General features: G+C 41.4%; 16 pseudogenes; all 16 read right to left on the reverse strand.

Annotated features, from left to right (window-relative positions):
- Positions 1–243: 243 nt before the first annotated feature.
- LOC137116128 (5S ribosomal RNA) lies at positions 244–362 on the reverse strand (annotated as a pseudogene).
- Positions 363–1,219: 857 nt separating this feature from the next.
- On the reverse strand, positions 1,220–1,338 carry LOC137116129 (5S ribosomal RNA; annotated as a pseudogene).
- An 857-nt stretch (positions 1,339–2,195) lies between these two features.
- LOC137116130 (5S ribosomal RNA) lies at positions 2,196–2,314 on the reverse strand (annotated as a pseudogene).
- An 857-nt stretch (positions 2,315–3,171) lies between these two features.
- LOC137116131 (5S ribosomal RNA) lies at positions 3,172–3,290 on the reverse strand (annotated as a pseudogene).
- Positions 3,291–4,147: 857 nt separating this feature from the next.
- LOC137116014 (5S ribosomal RNA) lies at positions 4,148–4,266 on the reverse strand (annotated as a pseudogene).
- Positions 4,267–5,134: 868 nt separating this feature from the next.
- On the reverse strand, positions 5,135–5,253 carry LOC137115821 (5S ribosomal RNA; annotated as a pseudogene).
- An 868-nt stretch (positions 5,254–6,121) lies between these two features.
- On the reverse strand, positions 6,122–6,240 carry LOC137115822 (5S ribosomal RNA; annotated as a pseudogene).
- Positions 6,241–7,108: 868 nt separating this feature from the next.
- On the reverse strand, positions 7,109–7,227 carry LOC137116327 (5S ribosomal RNA; annotated as a pseudogene).
- Positions 7,228–8,085: 858 nt separating this feature from the next.
- LOC137116318 (5S ribosomal RNA) lies at positions 8,086–8,204 on the reverse strand (annotated as a pseudogene).
- Positions 8,205–9,071: 867 nt separating this feature from the next.
- Positions 9,072–9,190, reverse strand: LOC137116112 (5S ribosomal RNA; annotated as a pseudogene).
- Positions 9,191–10,057: 867 nt separating this feature from the next.
- On the reverse strand, positions 10,058–10,176 carry LOC137116072 (5S ribosomal RNA; annotated as a pseudogene).
- Positions 10,177–11,043: 867 nt separating this feature from the next.
- On the reverse strand, positions 11,044–11,162 carry LOC137116033 (5S ribosomal RNA; annotated as a pseudogene).
- An 867-nt stretch (positions 11,163–12,029) lies between these two features.
- LOC137116052 (5S ribosomal RNA) lies at positions 12,030–12,148 on the reverse strand (annotated as a pseudogene).
- An 857-nt stretch (positions 12,149–13,005) lies between these two features.
- On the reverse strand, positions 13,006–13,124 carry LOC137115823 (5S ribosomal RNA; annotated as a pseudogene).
- Positions 13,125–13,991: 867 nt separating this feature from the next.
- LOC137116295 (5S ribosomal RNA) lies at positions 13,992–14,110 on the reverse strand (annotated as a pseudogene).
- Positions 14,111–14,980: 870 nt separating this feature from the next.
- Positions 14,981–15,099, reverse strand: LOC137115824 (5S ribosomal RNA; annotated as a pseudogene).
- Positions 15,100–15,939: the final 840 nt, after the last annotated feature.

Consider the following 15,939-nt stretch of genomic DNA (forward strand, 5'->3'; position numbering starts at 1 on the left):
GCTTCCTGTACTTCCCCCAAATCCGGCCAATCAGGCAGGGCACCTATAAGAACAAGAAAATAAAAACAACACATATGGCCAGGACCGTAACATGGTCTACTAGTAATGAAGCACGATGGTTGACAAACCAATAAAGTAGCAAAACAGCAATGAAAGAACGAAATTTGATGAAAATATAGAACAATTTCTATGAATAAATAGGCAGTAACACCAGCTTGAGCTGCCCGTAAACCCAAGCAAAAAAGCTTACAGCACCTGGTATTCCCAGGCGGTCTTCCTACCAAGTACTAACCAGGCCCGGCCCTATTTGGCTGCCGAGATCGGACGAGATCGGGCGCTTAGAGAGCGGTGTGGCCGTAACATGCATTTGACATCATCAACAGCTCTTAAAAACGCTAGAGAAGCAGAATGCATGACACTTGCTAAGAAGAAGATAAATGTGGCAAAGTACAAAGTACTATAACTGTACTGGTCTGTTACGCCCCTGTCTAGGGGGTCAGGGTGAAACATACAAAGATAAATTTGCATGTTCCCTCTCCGATCCCCAAACCAAAATCCAGGATTGAGATGTTCCAACAGAATGATATTTATTTTAAACGAAAGAAAGTGTCAAACAAAACATGACACTACAACTCAGGGCGAACCAAGGCCAACATAATAAACAAAATAAGCCATTTCCCACAGAAAGTGCTAGCTAGCCTGATAGAAAGAAACAAACCAAAAGACAGTCGCTAACCCTAACTCCCTAATGTGAAAACAGTCCAAAGAAAATGGCAGTTCACCCCTACAGATTTAATACTATTTACAAAATATACAATTTATAAACAAAACCACGGCACAAAACCTAACAATTCAAAAATGCTAAATAAGATTTGGAAACCAAGAACAGCAAACAGGTGCTGCTGCCAGAAAGAGCCTCGCTAGCTGTTGGGAACCGTACATTTAAAACTCCAGGAAGTGTAGGATGGACCAATCAGCTTCCTGTACTTCCCCCAAATCCGGCCAATCAGGCAGGGCACCTATAAGAACAAGAAAATAAAAACAACACATATGGCCAGGACCGTAACATGGTCTACTAGTAATGAAGCACGATGGTTGACAAACCAATAAAGTAGCAAAACAGCAATGAAAGAACGAAATTTGATGAAAATATAGAACAATTTCTATGAATAAATAGGCAGTAACACCAGCTTGAGCTGCCCGTAAACCCAAGCAAAAAAGCTTACAGCACCTGGTATTCCCAGGCGGTCTTCCTACCAAGTACTAACCAGGCCCGGCCCTATTTGGCTGCCGAGATCGGACGAGATCGGGCGCTTAGAGAGCGGTGTGGCCGTAACATGCATTTGACATCATCAACAGCTCTTAAAAACGCTAGAGAAGCAGAATGCATGACACTTGCTAAGAAGAAGATAAATGTGGCAAAGTACAAAGTACTATAACTGTACTGGTCTGTTACGCCCCTGTCTAGGGGGTCAGGGTGAAACATACAAAGATAAATTTGCATGTTCCCTCTCCGATCCCCAAACCAAAATCCAGGATTGAGATGTTCCAACAGAATGATATTTATTTTAAACGAAAGAAAGTGTCAAACAAAACATGACACTACAACTCAGGGCGAACCAAGGCCAACATAATAAACAAAATAAGCCATTTCCCACAGAAAGTGCTAGCTAGCCTGATAGAAAGAAACAAACCAAAAGACAGTCGCTAACCCTAACTCCCTAATGTGAAAACAGTCCAAAGAAAATGGCAGTTCACCCCTACAGATTTAATACTATTTACAAAATATACAATTTATAAACAAAACCACGGCACAAAACCTAACAATTCAAAAATGCTAAATAAGATTTGGAAACCAAGAACAGCAAACAGGTGCTGCTGCCAGAAAGAGCCTCGCTAGCTGTTGGGAACCGTACATTTAAAACTCCAGGAAGTGTAGGATGGACCAATCAGCTTCCTGTACTTCCCCCAAATCCGGCCAATCAGGCAGGGCACCTATAAGAACAAGAAAATAAAAACAACACATATGGCCAGGACCGTAACATGGTCTACTAGTAATGAAGCACGATGGTTGACAAACCAATAAAGTAGCAAAACAGCAATGAAAGAACGAAATTTGATGAAAATATAGAACAATTTCTATGAATAAATAGGCAGTAACACCAGCTTGAGCTGCCCGTAAACCCAAGCAAAAAAGCTTACAGCACCTGGTATTCCCAGGCGGTCTTCCTACCAAGTACTAACCAGGCCCGGCCCTATTTGGCTGCCGAGATCGGACGAGATCGGGCGCTTAGAGAGCGGTGTGGCCGTAACATGCATTTGACATCATCAACAGCTCTTAAAAACGCTAGAGAAGCAGAATGCATGACACTTGCTAAGAAGAAGATAAATGTGGCAAAGTACAAAGTACTATAACTGTACTGGTCTGTTACGCCCCTGTCTAGGGGGTCAGGGTGAAACATACAAAGATAAATTTGCATGTTCCCTCTCCGATCCCCAAACCAAAATCCAGGATTGAGATGTTCCAACAGAATGATATTTATTTTAAACGAAAGAAAGTGTCAAACAAAACATGACACTACAACTCAGGGCGAACCAAGGCCAACATAATAAACAAAATAAGCCATTTCCCACAGAAAGTGCTAGCTAGCCTGATAGAAAGAAACAAACCAAAAGACAGTCGCTAACCCTAACTCCCTAATGTGAAAACAGTCCAAAGAAAATGGCAGTTCACCCCTACAGATTTAATACTATTTACAAAATATACAATTTATAAACAAAACCACGGCACAAAACCTAACAATTCAAAAATGCTAAATAAGATTTGGAAACCAAGAACAGCAAACAGGTGCTGCTGCCAGAAAGAGCCTCGCTAGCTGTTGGGAACCGTACATTTAAAACTCCAGGAAGTGTAGGATGGACCAATCAGCTTCCTGTACTTCCCCCAAATCCGGCCAATCAGGCAGGGCACCTATAAGAACAAGAAAATAAAAACAACACATATGGCCAGGACCGTAACATGGTCTACTAGTAATGAAGCACGATGGTTGACAAACCAATAAAGTAGCAAAACAGCAATGAAAGAACGAAATTTGATGAAAATATAGAACAATTTCTATGAATAAATAGGCAGTAACACCAGCTTGAGCTGCCCGTAAACCCAAGCAAAAAAGCTTACAGCACCTGGTATTCCCAGGCGGTCTTCCTACCAAGTACTAACCAGGCCCGGCCCTATTTGGCTGCCGAGATCGGACGAGATCGGGCGCTTAGAGAGCGGTGTGGCCGTAACATGCATTTGACATCATCAACAGCTCTTAAAAACGCTAGAGAAGCAGAATGCATGACACTTGCTAAGAAGAAGATAAATGTGGCAAAGTACAAAGTACTATAACTGTACTGGTCTGTTACGCCCCTGTCTAGGGGGTCAGGGTGAAACATACAAAGATAAATTTGCATGTTCCCTCTCCGATCCCCAAACCAAAATCCAGGATTGAGATGTTCCAACAGAATGATATTTATTTTAAACGAAAGAAAGTGTCAAACAAAACATGACACTACAACTCAGGGCGAACCAAGGCCAACATAATAAACAAAATAAGCCATTTCCCACAGAAAGTGCTAGCTAGCCTGATAGAAAGAAACAAACCAAAAGACAGTCGCTAACCCTAACTCCCTAATGTGAAAACAGTCCAAAGAAAATGGCAGTTCACCCCTACAGATTTAATACTATTTACAAAATATACAATTTATAAACAAAACCACGGCACAAAACCTAACAATTCAAAAATGCTAAATAAGATTTGGAAACCAAGAACAGCAAACAGGTGCTGCTGCCAGAAAGAGCCTCGCTAGCTGTTGGGAACCGTACATTTAAAACTCCAGGAAGTGTAGGATGGACCAATCAGCTTACTGTACTTCCCCCAAATCCGGCCAATCAGGCACGGCACCTATAAGAACAAGAAAATAAAAACAACACATATGGCCAGGACCGTAACATGGTCTACTAGTAATGAAGCACGATGGTTGACAAACCAATAAAGTAGCAAAACAGCAATGAAAGAACAAAATTTGATGAAAATATAGAACAATTTCTATGAATAAATAGGCAGTAACACCAGCTTGAGCTGCCCGTAAACCCAAGCAAAAAAGCTTACAGCACCTGGTATTCCCAGGCGGTCTTCCTACCAAGTACTAACCAGGCCCGGCCCTATTTGGCTGCCGAGATCGGACGAGATCGGGCGCTCAGAGAGCGGTGTGGCCGTAAGCTGCATTTGACATCATCAACAGCTCTTAAAAACGCTGGAGAAGCAGAATGCATGACACTTGCTAAGAAGAAGATAAATGTGGCAAAGTACAAAGTACTATAACTGTACTGGTCTGTTACGCCCCTGTCTAGGGGGTCAGGGTGCAACATACAAAGATAAATTAGCATGTTCCCTCTCCGATCCCCAAACCAAAATCCAGAATCGAGATGTTCCAACAGAATGATATTTATTTTAAACGAAAGAAAGTGTCAAACAAAACATGACACTACAACTCAGGGCGAACCAAGGCCAACATAATAAACAAAATAAGCCATTTCCCACAGAAAGTGCTAGCTAGCCTGATAGAAATAAACAAACCAAAAGATAGTCGCTAACCCTAACTCCCTAATGTGAAAACAAGAGAAAACAATCAAAAGAAAAATGGCAGTCCACCCCTACAGATTTAATACTATTTACAAAATATACAATTTATAAACAAAACCACGGCACAAAACCTAACAATTCAAAAATGCTAAATAAGATTTGGAAACTAAGAACAGCAAACAGGTGCTGCTGCCAGAAAGAGCCTCGCTAGCTGTTGGGAACCGTACTTTTAAAACTCCAGGAAGTGTAGGATGGACCAATCAGCTTCCTGTACTTCCCCCAAATCCGGCCAATCAGGCAGGGCACCTATAAGAACAAGAAAATAAAAACAACACATATGGCCATGACCGTAACATGGTCTACTAGTAATGAAGCACGATGGTTGACAAACCAATAAAGTAGCAAAACAGCAATGAAAGAACAAAATTTGATGAAAATATAGAACAATTTCTATGAATAAATAGGCAGTAACACCAGCTTGAGCTGCCCGTAAACCCAAGCAAAAAAGCTTACAGCACCTGGTATTCCCAGGCGGTCTTCCTACCAAGTACTAACCAGGCCCGGCTCTATTTGGCTGCCGAGATCGGACGAGATCGGGCGCTTAGAGAGCGGTGTGGCCGTAAGCTGCATTTGACATTATCAACAGCTCTTAAAAACGCTAGAGAAGCAGAATGCATGACACTTGCTAAGAAGAAGATAAATGTGGCAAAGTACAAAGTACTATAACTGTACTGGTCTGTTACGCCCCTGTCTAGGGGGTCAGGGTGAAACATACAAAGATAAATTTGCATGTTCCCTCTCCGATCCTCAAACCAAAATCCAGGATTGAGATGTTCCAACAGAATGATATTTATTTTAAACGAAAGAAAGTGTCAAACAAAACATGACACTACAACTCAGGGCGAACCAAGGCCAACATAATAAACAAAATAAGCCATTTCCCACAGAAAGTGCTAGCTAGCCTGATAGAAAGAAACAAACCAAAAGACAGTCGCTAACCCTAACTCCCTAATGTGAAAACAAGAGTAAACAATCAAAAGAAAAATGGCAGTCCACCCCTACAGATTTAATACTATTTACAAAATATACAATTTATAAACAAAACCACGGCACAAAACCTAACAATTCAAAAATGCTAAATAAGGTTTGGAAACCAAGAACAGCAAACAGGTGCTGATGCCAGAAAGAGCCTCGCTAGCTGTTGGGAACCATACTTTTAAAACTCCAGGAAGTGTAGGATGGACCAATCAGCTTCCTGTACTGCCCCCCAATCCAGCCAATCAGGCAGGGCACCTATAAGAACAAGAAAATAAAAACAACACATATGGCCAGGACCGTAACATGGTCTACTAGTAATGAAGCACGATGGTTGGCAAACCAATAAAGTAGCAAAACAGCAATGAAAGAACAAAATTTGATGAAAATATAGAACAATTTCTATGAATAAATAGGCAGTAACACCAGCTTGTGCTGCCCGTAAACCCAAGCAAAAAAGCTTACAGCACCTGGTATTCCCAGGCGGTCTTCCTACCAAGTACTAACCAGGCCCGGCTCTATTTGGCTGCCGAGATCGGACGAGATCGGGCGCTTAGAGAGCGGTGTGGCCGTAAGCTGCATTTGATATCATCAACAGCTCTTAAAAACGCTGGAGAAGCAGAATGCATGACACTTGCTAAGAAGAAGATAAATGTGGCAAAGTACAAACTACTATAACTGTACTGGTCTGTTACGCCCCTTTCTAGGGGGTCAGGGTGCAACATACAAAGATAAATTAGCATGTTCCCTCTCCGATCCCCAAACCAAAATCCAGGATCGAGATGTTCCAACAGAATGATATTTATTTTAAACGAAAGAAAGTGTCAAACAAAACATGACACTACAACTCAGGGCGAACCAAGGCCAACATAATAAATAAAATAAGCCATTTCCCACAGAAAGTGCTAGCTAGCCTGATAGAAATAAACAAACCAAAAGACAGTCGCTAACCCTAACTCCCTAATGTGAAAACAAGAGAAAACAATCAAAAGAAAAATGGCAGTCCACCCCTACAGATTTAATACTATTTACAAAATATACAATTTATAAACAAAACCACGGCACAAAACCTAACAATTCAAAAATGCTAAATAAGGTTTGGAAACCAAGAACAGCAAACAGGTGCTGATGCCAGAAAGAGCCTCGCTAGCTGTTGGGAACCATACTTTTAAAACTCCAGGAAGTGTAGGATGGACCAATCAGCTTCCTGTACTGCCCCCCAATCCAGCCAATCAGGCAGGGCACCTATAAGAACAAGAAAATAAAAACAACACATATGGCCAGGACCGTAACATGGTCTACTAGTAATGAAGCACGATGGTTGACAAACCAATAAAGTAGCAAAACAGCAATGAAAGAACGAAATTTGATGAAAATATAGAACAATTTCTATGAATAAATAGGCAGTAACACCAGCTTGAGCTGCCCGTAAACCCAAGCAAAAAAGCTTACAGCACCTGGTATTCCCAGGCGGTCTTCCTACCAAGTACTAACCAGGCCCGGCCCTATTTGGCTGCCCAGATCGGACGAGATCGGGCGCTTAGAGAGCGGTGTGGCCGTAACATGCATTTGACATCATCAACAGCTCTTAAAAACGCTAGAGAAGCAGAATGCATGACACTTGCTAAGAAGAAGATAAATGTGGCAAAGTACAAAGTACTATAACTGTACTGGTCTGTTACGCCCCTGTCTAGGGGGTCAGGGTGAAACATACAAAGATAAATTTGCATGTTCCCTCTCCGATCCCCAAACCAAAATCCAGGATTGAGATGTTCCAACAGAATGATATTTATTTTAAACGAAAGAAAGTGTCAAACAAAACATGACACTACAACTCAGGGCGAACCAAGGCCAACATAATAAACAAAATAAGCCATTTCCCACAGAAAGTGCTAGCTAGCCTGATAGAAAGAAACAAACCAAAAGACAGTCGCTAACCCTAACTCCCTAATGTGAAAACAGTCCAAAGAAAATGGCAGTTCACCCCTACAGATTTAATACTATTTAGAAAATATACAATTTATAAACAAAACCACGGCACAAAACCTAACAATTCAAAAATGCTAAATAAGATTTGGAAACCAAGAACAGCAAACAGGTGCTGCTGCCAGAAAGAGCCTCGCTAGCTGTTGGGAACCGTACTTTTAAAACTCCAGGAAGTGTAGGATGGACCAATCAGCTTCCTGTACTTCCCCCAAATCCGGCCAATCAGGCAGGGCACCTATAAGAACAAGAAAAAAAAAAACAACACATATGGCCAGGACCGTAACATGGTCTACTAGTAATGAAGCACGATGGTTGACAAACCAATAAAGTAGCAAAACAGCAATGAAAGAACAAAATTTGATGAAAATATAGAACAATTTCTATGAATAAATAGGCAGTAACACCAGCTTGAGCTGCCCGTAAACCCAAGCAAAAAAGCTTACAGCACCTGGTATTCCCAGGCGGTCTTCCTACCAAGTACTAACCAGGCCCGGCTCTATTTGGCTGCCGAGATCGGGCGAGATCCGGCTCTTAGAGAGCGGTGTGGCTGTAAGCTGCATTTGACATCATCAACAGCTCTTAAAAACGCTGGAGAAGCAGAATGCATGACACTTGCTAAGAAGAAGATAAATGTGGCAAAGTACAAAGTACTATAACTGTACTGGTCTGTTACGCCCCTGTCTAGGGGCTCAGGGTGCAACATACAAAGAAAAATTAGCATGTTCCCTCTCCGATCCCCAAACCAAAATCCAGGATCGAGATGTTCCAACAGAATGATATTTATTTTAAACGAAAGAAGGTGTCAAACAAAACATGACACTACAACTCAGGGCGAACCAAGGCCAACATAATAAACAAAATAAGCCATTTCCCACAGAAAGTGCTAGCTAGCCTGATAGAAATAAACAAACCAAAAGACAGTCGCTAACCCTAACTCCCTAATGTGAAAACAAGAGAAAACAATCAAAAGAAAATGGCTGTTCACCCCTACAGATTTAATACTATTTACAAAATACACAATTTATAAACAAAACCACGGCACAAAACATAACAATTCAAAAATGCTAAATAAGGTTTGGAAACCAAGAACAGCAAACAGGTGCTGATGCCAGAAAGAGCCTCGCTAGCTGTTGGGAACCGTACTTTTAAAACTCCAGGAAGTGTAGGATGGACCAATCAGCTTCCTGTACTGCCCCCCAATCCGGCCAATCAGGCAGGGCACCTATAAGAACAAGAAAATAAAAACAACACATATGGCCAGGACCGTAACATGGTCTACTAGTAATGAAGCACGATGGTTGGCAAACCAATAAAGTAGCAAAACAGCAATGAAAGAACAAAATTTGATGAAAATATAGAACAATTTCTATGAATAAATAGGCAGTAACACCAGCTTGAGCTGCCCGTAAACCCAAGCAAAAAAGCTTACAGCACCTGGTATTCCCAGGCGGTCTTCCTACCAAGTACTAACCAGGCCCTGCCCTATTTGGCTGCCGAGATCGGACGAGATCGGGCGCTTAGAGAGCGGTGTGGCCGTAACATGCATTTGATATCATCAACAGCTCTTAAAAACGCTGGAGAAGCAGAATGCATGACACTTGCTAAGAAGAAGATAAATGTGTCAAAGTACAAAGTACTATAACTGTACTGGTCTGTTACGCCCCTTTCTAGGGGGTCAGGGTGCAACATACAAAGATAAATTAGCATGTTCCCTCTCCGATCCCCAAACCAAAATCCAGGATCGAGATGTTCCAACAGAATGATATTTATTTTAAACGAAAGAAAGTGTCAAACAAAACATGACACTACAACTCAGGGCGAACCAAGGCCAACATAATAAACAAAATAAGCCATTTCCCACAGAAAGTGCTAGCTAGCCTGATAGAAATAAACAAACCAAAAGACAGTCACTAACCCTAACTCCCTAATGTGAAAACAAGAGAAAACAATCAAAAGAAAATGGCTGTTCACCCCTACAGATTTAATACTATTTACAAAATATACAATTTATAAACAAAACCACGGCACAAAACCTAACAATTCAAAAATGCTAAATAAGGTTTGGAAACCAAGAACAGCAAACAGGTGCTGATGCCAGAAAGAGCCTCGCTAGCTGTTGGGAACCGTACTTTTAAAACTCCAGCAAGTGTAGGATGGACCAATCAGCTTCCTGTACTTCCCCCAAATCCGGCCAATCAGGCAGGGCACCTATAAGAACAAGAAAATAAAAACAACACATATGGCCATGACCGTAACATGGTCTACTAGTAATGAAGCACGATGGTTGACAAACCAATAAAGTAGCAAAACAGCAATGAAAGAACAAAATTTGATGAAAATATAGAACAATTTCTATGAATAAATAGGCAGTAACACCAGCTTGAGCTGCCCGTAAACCCAAGCAAAAAAGCTTACAGCACCTGGTATTCCCAGGCGGTCTTCCTACCAAGTACTAACCAGGCCCGGCTCTATTTGGCTGCCGAGATCGGACGAGATCGGGCGCTTAGAGAGCGGTGTGGCCGGAAGCTGCATTTGACATCATCAACAGCTCTTAAAAACGCTGGAGAAGCAGAATGCATGACACTTGCTAAGAAGAAGATAAATGTGGCAAAGTACAAAGTACTATAACTGTACTGGTCTGTTACGCCCCTGTCTAGGGGGTCAGGGTGAAACATACAAAGATAAATTTGCATGTTCCCTCTCCGATCCCCAAACCAAAATCCAGGATCGAGATGTTCCAACAGAATGATATTTATTTTAAACGAAAGAAAGTGTCAAACAAAACATGACACTACAACTCAGGGCGATCCAAGGCCAACATAATAAACAAAATAAGCCATTTCCCACAGAAAGTGCTAGCTAGCCTGATAGAAATAAACAAACCAAAAGACAGTCGCTAACCCTAACTCCCTAATGTGAAAACAAGAGAAAACAATCAAAAGAAAATGGCAGTCCACCCCTACAGATTTAATACTATTTACAAAATATACAATTTATAAACAAAACCACGGCACAAAACCTAACAATTCAAAAATGCTAAATAAGATTTGGAAACCAAGAACAGCAAACAGGTGCTACTGCCAGAAAGAGCCTCGCTAGATGTTGGGAACCGTACTTTTAAAACTCCAGCAAGTGTAGGATGGACCAATCAGCTTCCTGTACTTCCCCCAAATCCGGCCAATCTGGCAGGGCACCTATAAGAACAAGAAAAAAAAAACAACACATATGGCCAGGACCGTAACATGGTCTACTAGTAATGAAGCACAATGGTTGACAAACCAATAAAGTAGCAAAACAGCAATGAAAGAACAAAATTTGATGAAAATATAGAACAATTTCTATGAATAAATAGGCAGTAACACCAGCTTGAGCTGCCCGTAAACCCAAGCAAAAAAGCTTACAGCACCTGGTATTCCCAGGCGGTCTTCCTACCAAGTACTAACCAGGCCCGGCTCTATTTGGCTGCCGAGATCGGGCGAGATCGGGCGCTTAGAGAGCGGTGTGGCCGTAAGCTGCATTTGACATCATCAACAGCTCTTAAAAACGCTAGAGAAGCAGAATGCATGACACTTGCTAAGAAGAAGATAAATGTGGCAAAGTACAAAGTACTATAACTGTACTGGTCTGTTACGCCCCTGTCTAGGGGCTCAGGGTGCTACATACAAAGATAAATTAGCATGTTCCCTCTCCGATCCCCAAACCAAAATCCAGGATCGAGATGTTCCAACAGAATGATATTTATTTTAAACGAAAGAAAGTGTCAAACAAAACATGACACTACAACTCAGGGCGAACCAAGGCCAACATAATAAACAAAATAAGCCATTTCCCACAGAAAGTGCTAGCTAGCCTGATAGAAATAAACAAACCAAAAGACAGTCGCTAACCCTAACTCCCTAATGTGAAAACAAGAGAAAACAATCAAAAGAAAATGGCTGTTCACCCCTACAGATTTAATACTATTTACAAAATACACAATTTATAAACAAAACCACGGCACAAAACCTAACAATTCAAAAATGCTAAATAAGGTTTGGAAACCAAGAACAGCAAACAGGTGCTGATGCCAGAAAGAGCCTCGCTAGCTGTTGGGAACCGTACTTTTAAAATTCCAGCAAGTGTAGGATGGACCAATCAGCTTCCTGTACTGCCCCCCAATCCGGCCAATCAGGCAGGGCACCTATAAGAACAAGAAAATAAAAACAACACATGTGGCCAGGACCGTAACATGGTCTATTAGTAATGAAGCACGATGGTTGACAAACCAATAAAGTAGCAAAACAGAAATGAAAGAACAAAATTTGATGAAAATATAGAACAATTTCTATGAATAAATAGGCAGTAACACCAGCTTGTGCTGCCCGTAAACCCAAGCAAAAAAGCTTACAGCACCTGGTATTCCCAGGCGGTCTTCCTACCAAGTACTAACCAGGCCAAGCTCTATTTGGCTGCCGAGATCGGACGAGATCGGGCGCTTAGAGAGCGGTGTGGCCGTAAGCTGCATTTGACATCATCAACAGCTCTTAAAAACGCTGGAGAAGCAGAATGCATGACACTTGCTAAGAAGAAGATAAATGTGGCAAAGTACAAAGTACTATAACTGTACTGGTCTGTTACGCCCCTGTCTAGGGGGTCAGGGTGCAACATACAAAGATAAATTAGAATGTTCCCTCTCCGATCCCCAAACCAAAATCCAGGATCGAGATGTTCCAACAGAATGATATTTATTTTAAACAAAAGAAAGTGTCAAATAAAACATGACACTACAACTCAGGGCGAACCAAGGCCAACATAATAAACAAAATAAGCCATTTCCCACAGAAAGTGCTAGCTAGCCTGATAGAAATAAACAAACCAAAAGACAGTCGCTAACCCTAACTCCCTAATGTGAAAACAGTCCAAAGAAAATGGCAGTTCACCCCTACAGATTTAATACTATTTACAAAATATACAATTTATAAACAAAACCACGGCACAAAACCTAACAATTCAAAAATGCTAAATAAGGTTTGGAAACCAAGAACAGCAAACAGGTGCTGATGCCAGAAAGAGCCTCGCTAGCTGTTGGGAACCGTACTTTTAAAACTCCAGGAAGTGTAGGATGGACCAATCAGCTTCCTGTACTGCCCCCCAATCCGGCCAATCAGGCAGGGCACCTATAAGAACAAGAAAATAAAAACAACACATATGGCCAGGACCGTAACATGGTCTACTAGTAATGAAGCACGATGGTTGGCAAACCAATAAAGTAGCAAAACAGCAATGAAAGAACAAAATTTGATGAAGATATAGAACAATTTCTATGAATAAATAGGCAGTAACACCAGCTTGTGCTGCCCGTAAACCCAAGCAAAAAAGCTTACAGCACCTGGTATTCCCAGGCGGTCTTCCTACCAAGTACTAACCAGGCCCGGCTCTATTTGGCTGCCGAGATCGGACGAGATCGGGCGCTTAGAGAGCGGTGTGGCCGTAAGCTGCATTTGACATCATCAACAGCTCTTAAAAACGCTGGAGAAGCAGAATGCATGACACTTGCTAAGAAGAAGATAAATGTGGCAAAGTACAAAGTACTATAACTGTACTGGTCTGTTACGCCCCTGTCTAGGGGCTCAGGGTGCAACATACAAAGATAAATTAGCATGTTCCCTCTCCGATCCCCAAACCAAAATCCAGGATCGAGATGTTCCAACAGAATGATATTTATTTTAAACGAAAGAAAGTGTCAAACAAAACATGACACTACAACTCAGGGCGAACCAAGGCCAACATAATAAACAAAATAAGCCATTTCCCACAGAAAGTGCTAGCTAGCCTGATAGAAATAAACAAACCAAAAGACAATCGCTAACCCTAACTCCCTAATGTGAAAACAAGAGAAAACAATCAAAAGAAAATGGCAGTCCACCCCTACAGATTTAATACTATTTACAAAATATACAATTTATAAACAAAACCACGGCACAAAACCTAACAATTCAAAAATGCTAAATAAGATTTGGAAACCAAGAACAGCAAACAGGTGCTACTGCCAGAAAGAGCCTCGCTAGCTGTTGGGAACCGTACTTTTAAAACTCCAGCAAGTGTAGGATGGACCAATCAGCTTCCTGTACTTCCCCCAAATCCGGCCAATCTGGCAGGGCACCTATAAGAACAAGAAAAAAAAAACAACACATATGGCCAGGACCGTAACATGGTCTACTAGTAATGAAGCACGATGGTTGACAAACCAATAAAGTAGCAAAACAGCAATGAAAGAACAAAATTTGATGAAAATATAGAACAATTTCTATGAATAAATAGGCAGTAACACCAGCTTGAGCTGCCCGTAAACCCAAGCAAAAAAGCTTACAGCACCTGGTATTCCCAGGCGGTCTTCCTACCAAGTACTAACCAGGCCCGGCCGTATTTGGCTGCCGAGATCGGACGAGATCGGGCGCTCAGAGAGCGGTGTGGCCGGAAGCTGCATTTGACATCATCAACAGCTCTTAAAAACGCTGGAGAAGCAGAATGCATGACACTTGCTAAGAAGAAGATAAATGTGGCAAAGTACAAAGTACTATAACTGTACTGGTCTGTTACGCCCCTGTCTAGGGGGTCAGGGTGCAACATACAAAGATAAATTAGCATGTTCCCTCTCCGATCCCCAAACCAAAATCCAGAATCGAGATGTTCCAACAGAATGATATTTATTTTAAACGAAAGAAAGTGTCAAACAAAACATGACACTACAACTCAGGGCGAACCAAGGCCAACATAATAAACAAAATAAGCCATTTCCCACAGAAAGTGCTAGCTAGCCTGATAGAAATAAACAAACCAAAAGATAGTCGCTAACCCTAACTCCCTATAATGTGAAAACAAGAGAAAACAATCAAAAGAAAAATGGCAGTCCACCCCTACAGATTTAATACTATTTACAAAATATACAATTTATAAACAAAACCACGGCACAAAACCTAACAATTCAAAAATGCTAAATAAGATTTGGAAACTAAGAACAGCAAACAGGTGCTGCTGCCAGAAAGAGCCTCGCTAGCTGTTGGGAACCGTACTTTTAAAACTCCAGGAAGTGTAGGATGGACCAATCAGCTTCCTGTACTTCCCCCAAATCCGGCCAATCAGGCAGGGCACCTATAAGAACAAGAAAATAAAAACAACACATATGGCCATGACCGTAACATGGTCTACTAGTAATGAAGCACGATGGTTGACAAACCAATAAAGTAGCAAAACAGCAATGAAAGAACAAAATTTGATGAAAATATAGAACAATTTCTATGAATAAATAGGCAGTAACACCAGCTTGAGCTGCCCGTAAACCCAAGCAAAAAAGCTTACAGCACCTGGTATTCCCAGGCGGTCTTCCTACCAAGTACTAACCAGGCCCGGCTCTATTTGGCTGCCGAGATCGGACGAGATCGGGCGCTTAGAGAGCGGTGTGGCCGTAAGCTGCATTTGACATTATCAACAGCTCTTAAAAACGCTAGAGAAGCAGAATGCATGACACTTGCTAAGAAGAAGATAAATGTGGCAAAGTACAAAGTACTATAACTGTACTGGTCTGTTAAGCCCCTGTCTAGGGGGTCAGGGTGAAACATACAAAGATAAATTTGCATGTTCCCTCTCCGATCCTCAAACCAAAATCCAGGATTGAGATGTTCCAACAGAATGATATTTATTTTAAACGAAAGAAAGTGTCAAACAAAACATGACACTACAACTCAGGGCGAACCAAGGCCAACATAATAAACAAAATAAGCCATTTCCCACAGAAAGTGCTAGCTAGCCTGATAGAAATAAACAAACCAAAAGATAGTCGCTAACCCTAACTCCCTAATGTGAAAACAAGAGAAAACAATCAAAAGAAAAATGGCAGTCCACCCCTACAGATTTAATACTATTTACAAAATATACAATTTATAAACAAAACCACGGCACAAAACCTAACAATTCAAAAATGCTAAATAAGATTTGGAAACTAAGAACAGCAAACAGGTGCTGCTGCCAGAAAGAGCCTCGCTAGCTGTTGGGAACCGTACTTTTAAAACTCCAGGAAGTGTAGGATGGACCAATCAGCTTCCTGTACTTCCCCCAAATCCGGCCAATCAGGCAGGGCACCTATAAGAACAAGAAAATAAAAACAACACATATGGCCAGGACCGTAACATGGTCTACTAGTAATGAAGCACGATGGTTGACAAACCAATAAAGTAGCAAAACAGCAATGAAAGAACAAAATTTGATGAAAATATAGAACAATTTCTATGAATAAATAGGCAGTAACACCAGC

Source organism: Channa argus, unplaced genomic scaffold (assembly GCF_033026475.1).
Source record: "Channa argus isolate prfri unplaced genomic scaffold, Channa argus male v1.0 Contig030, whole genome shotgun sequence".
NCBI classification, from domain to species: Eukaryota; Metazoa; Chordata; class Actinopteri; order Anabantiformes; family Channidae; genus Channa; species Channa argus.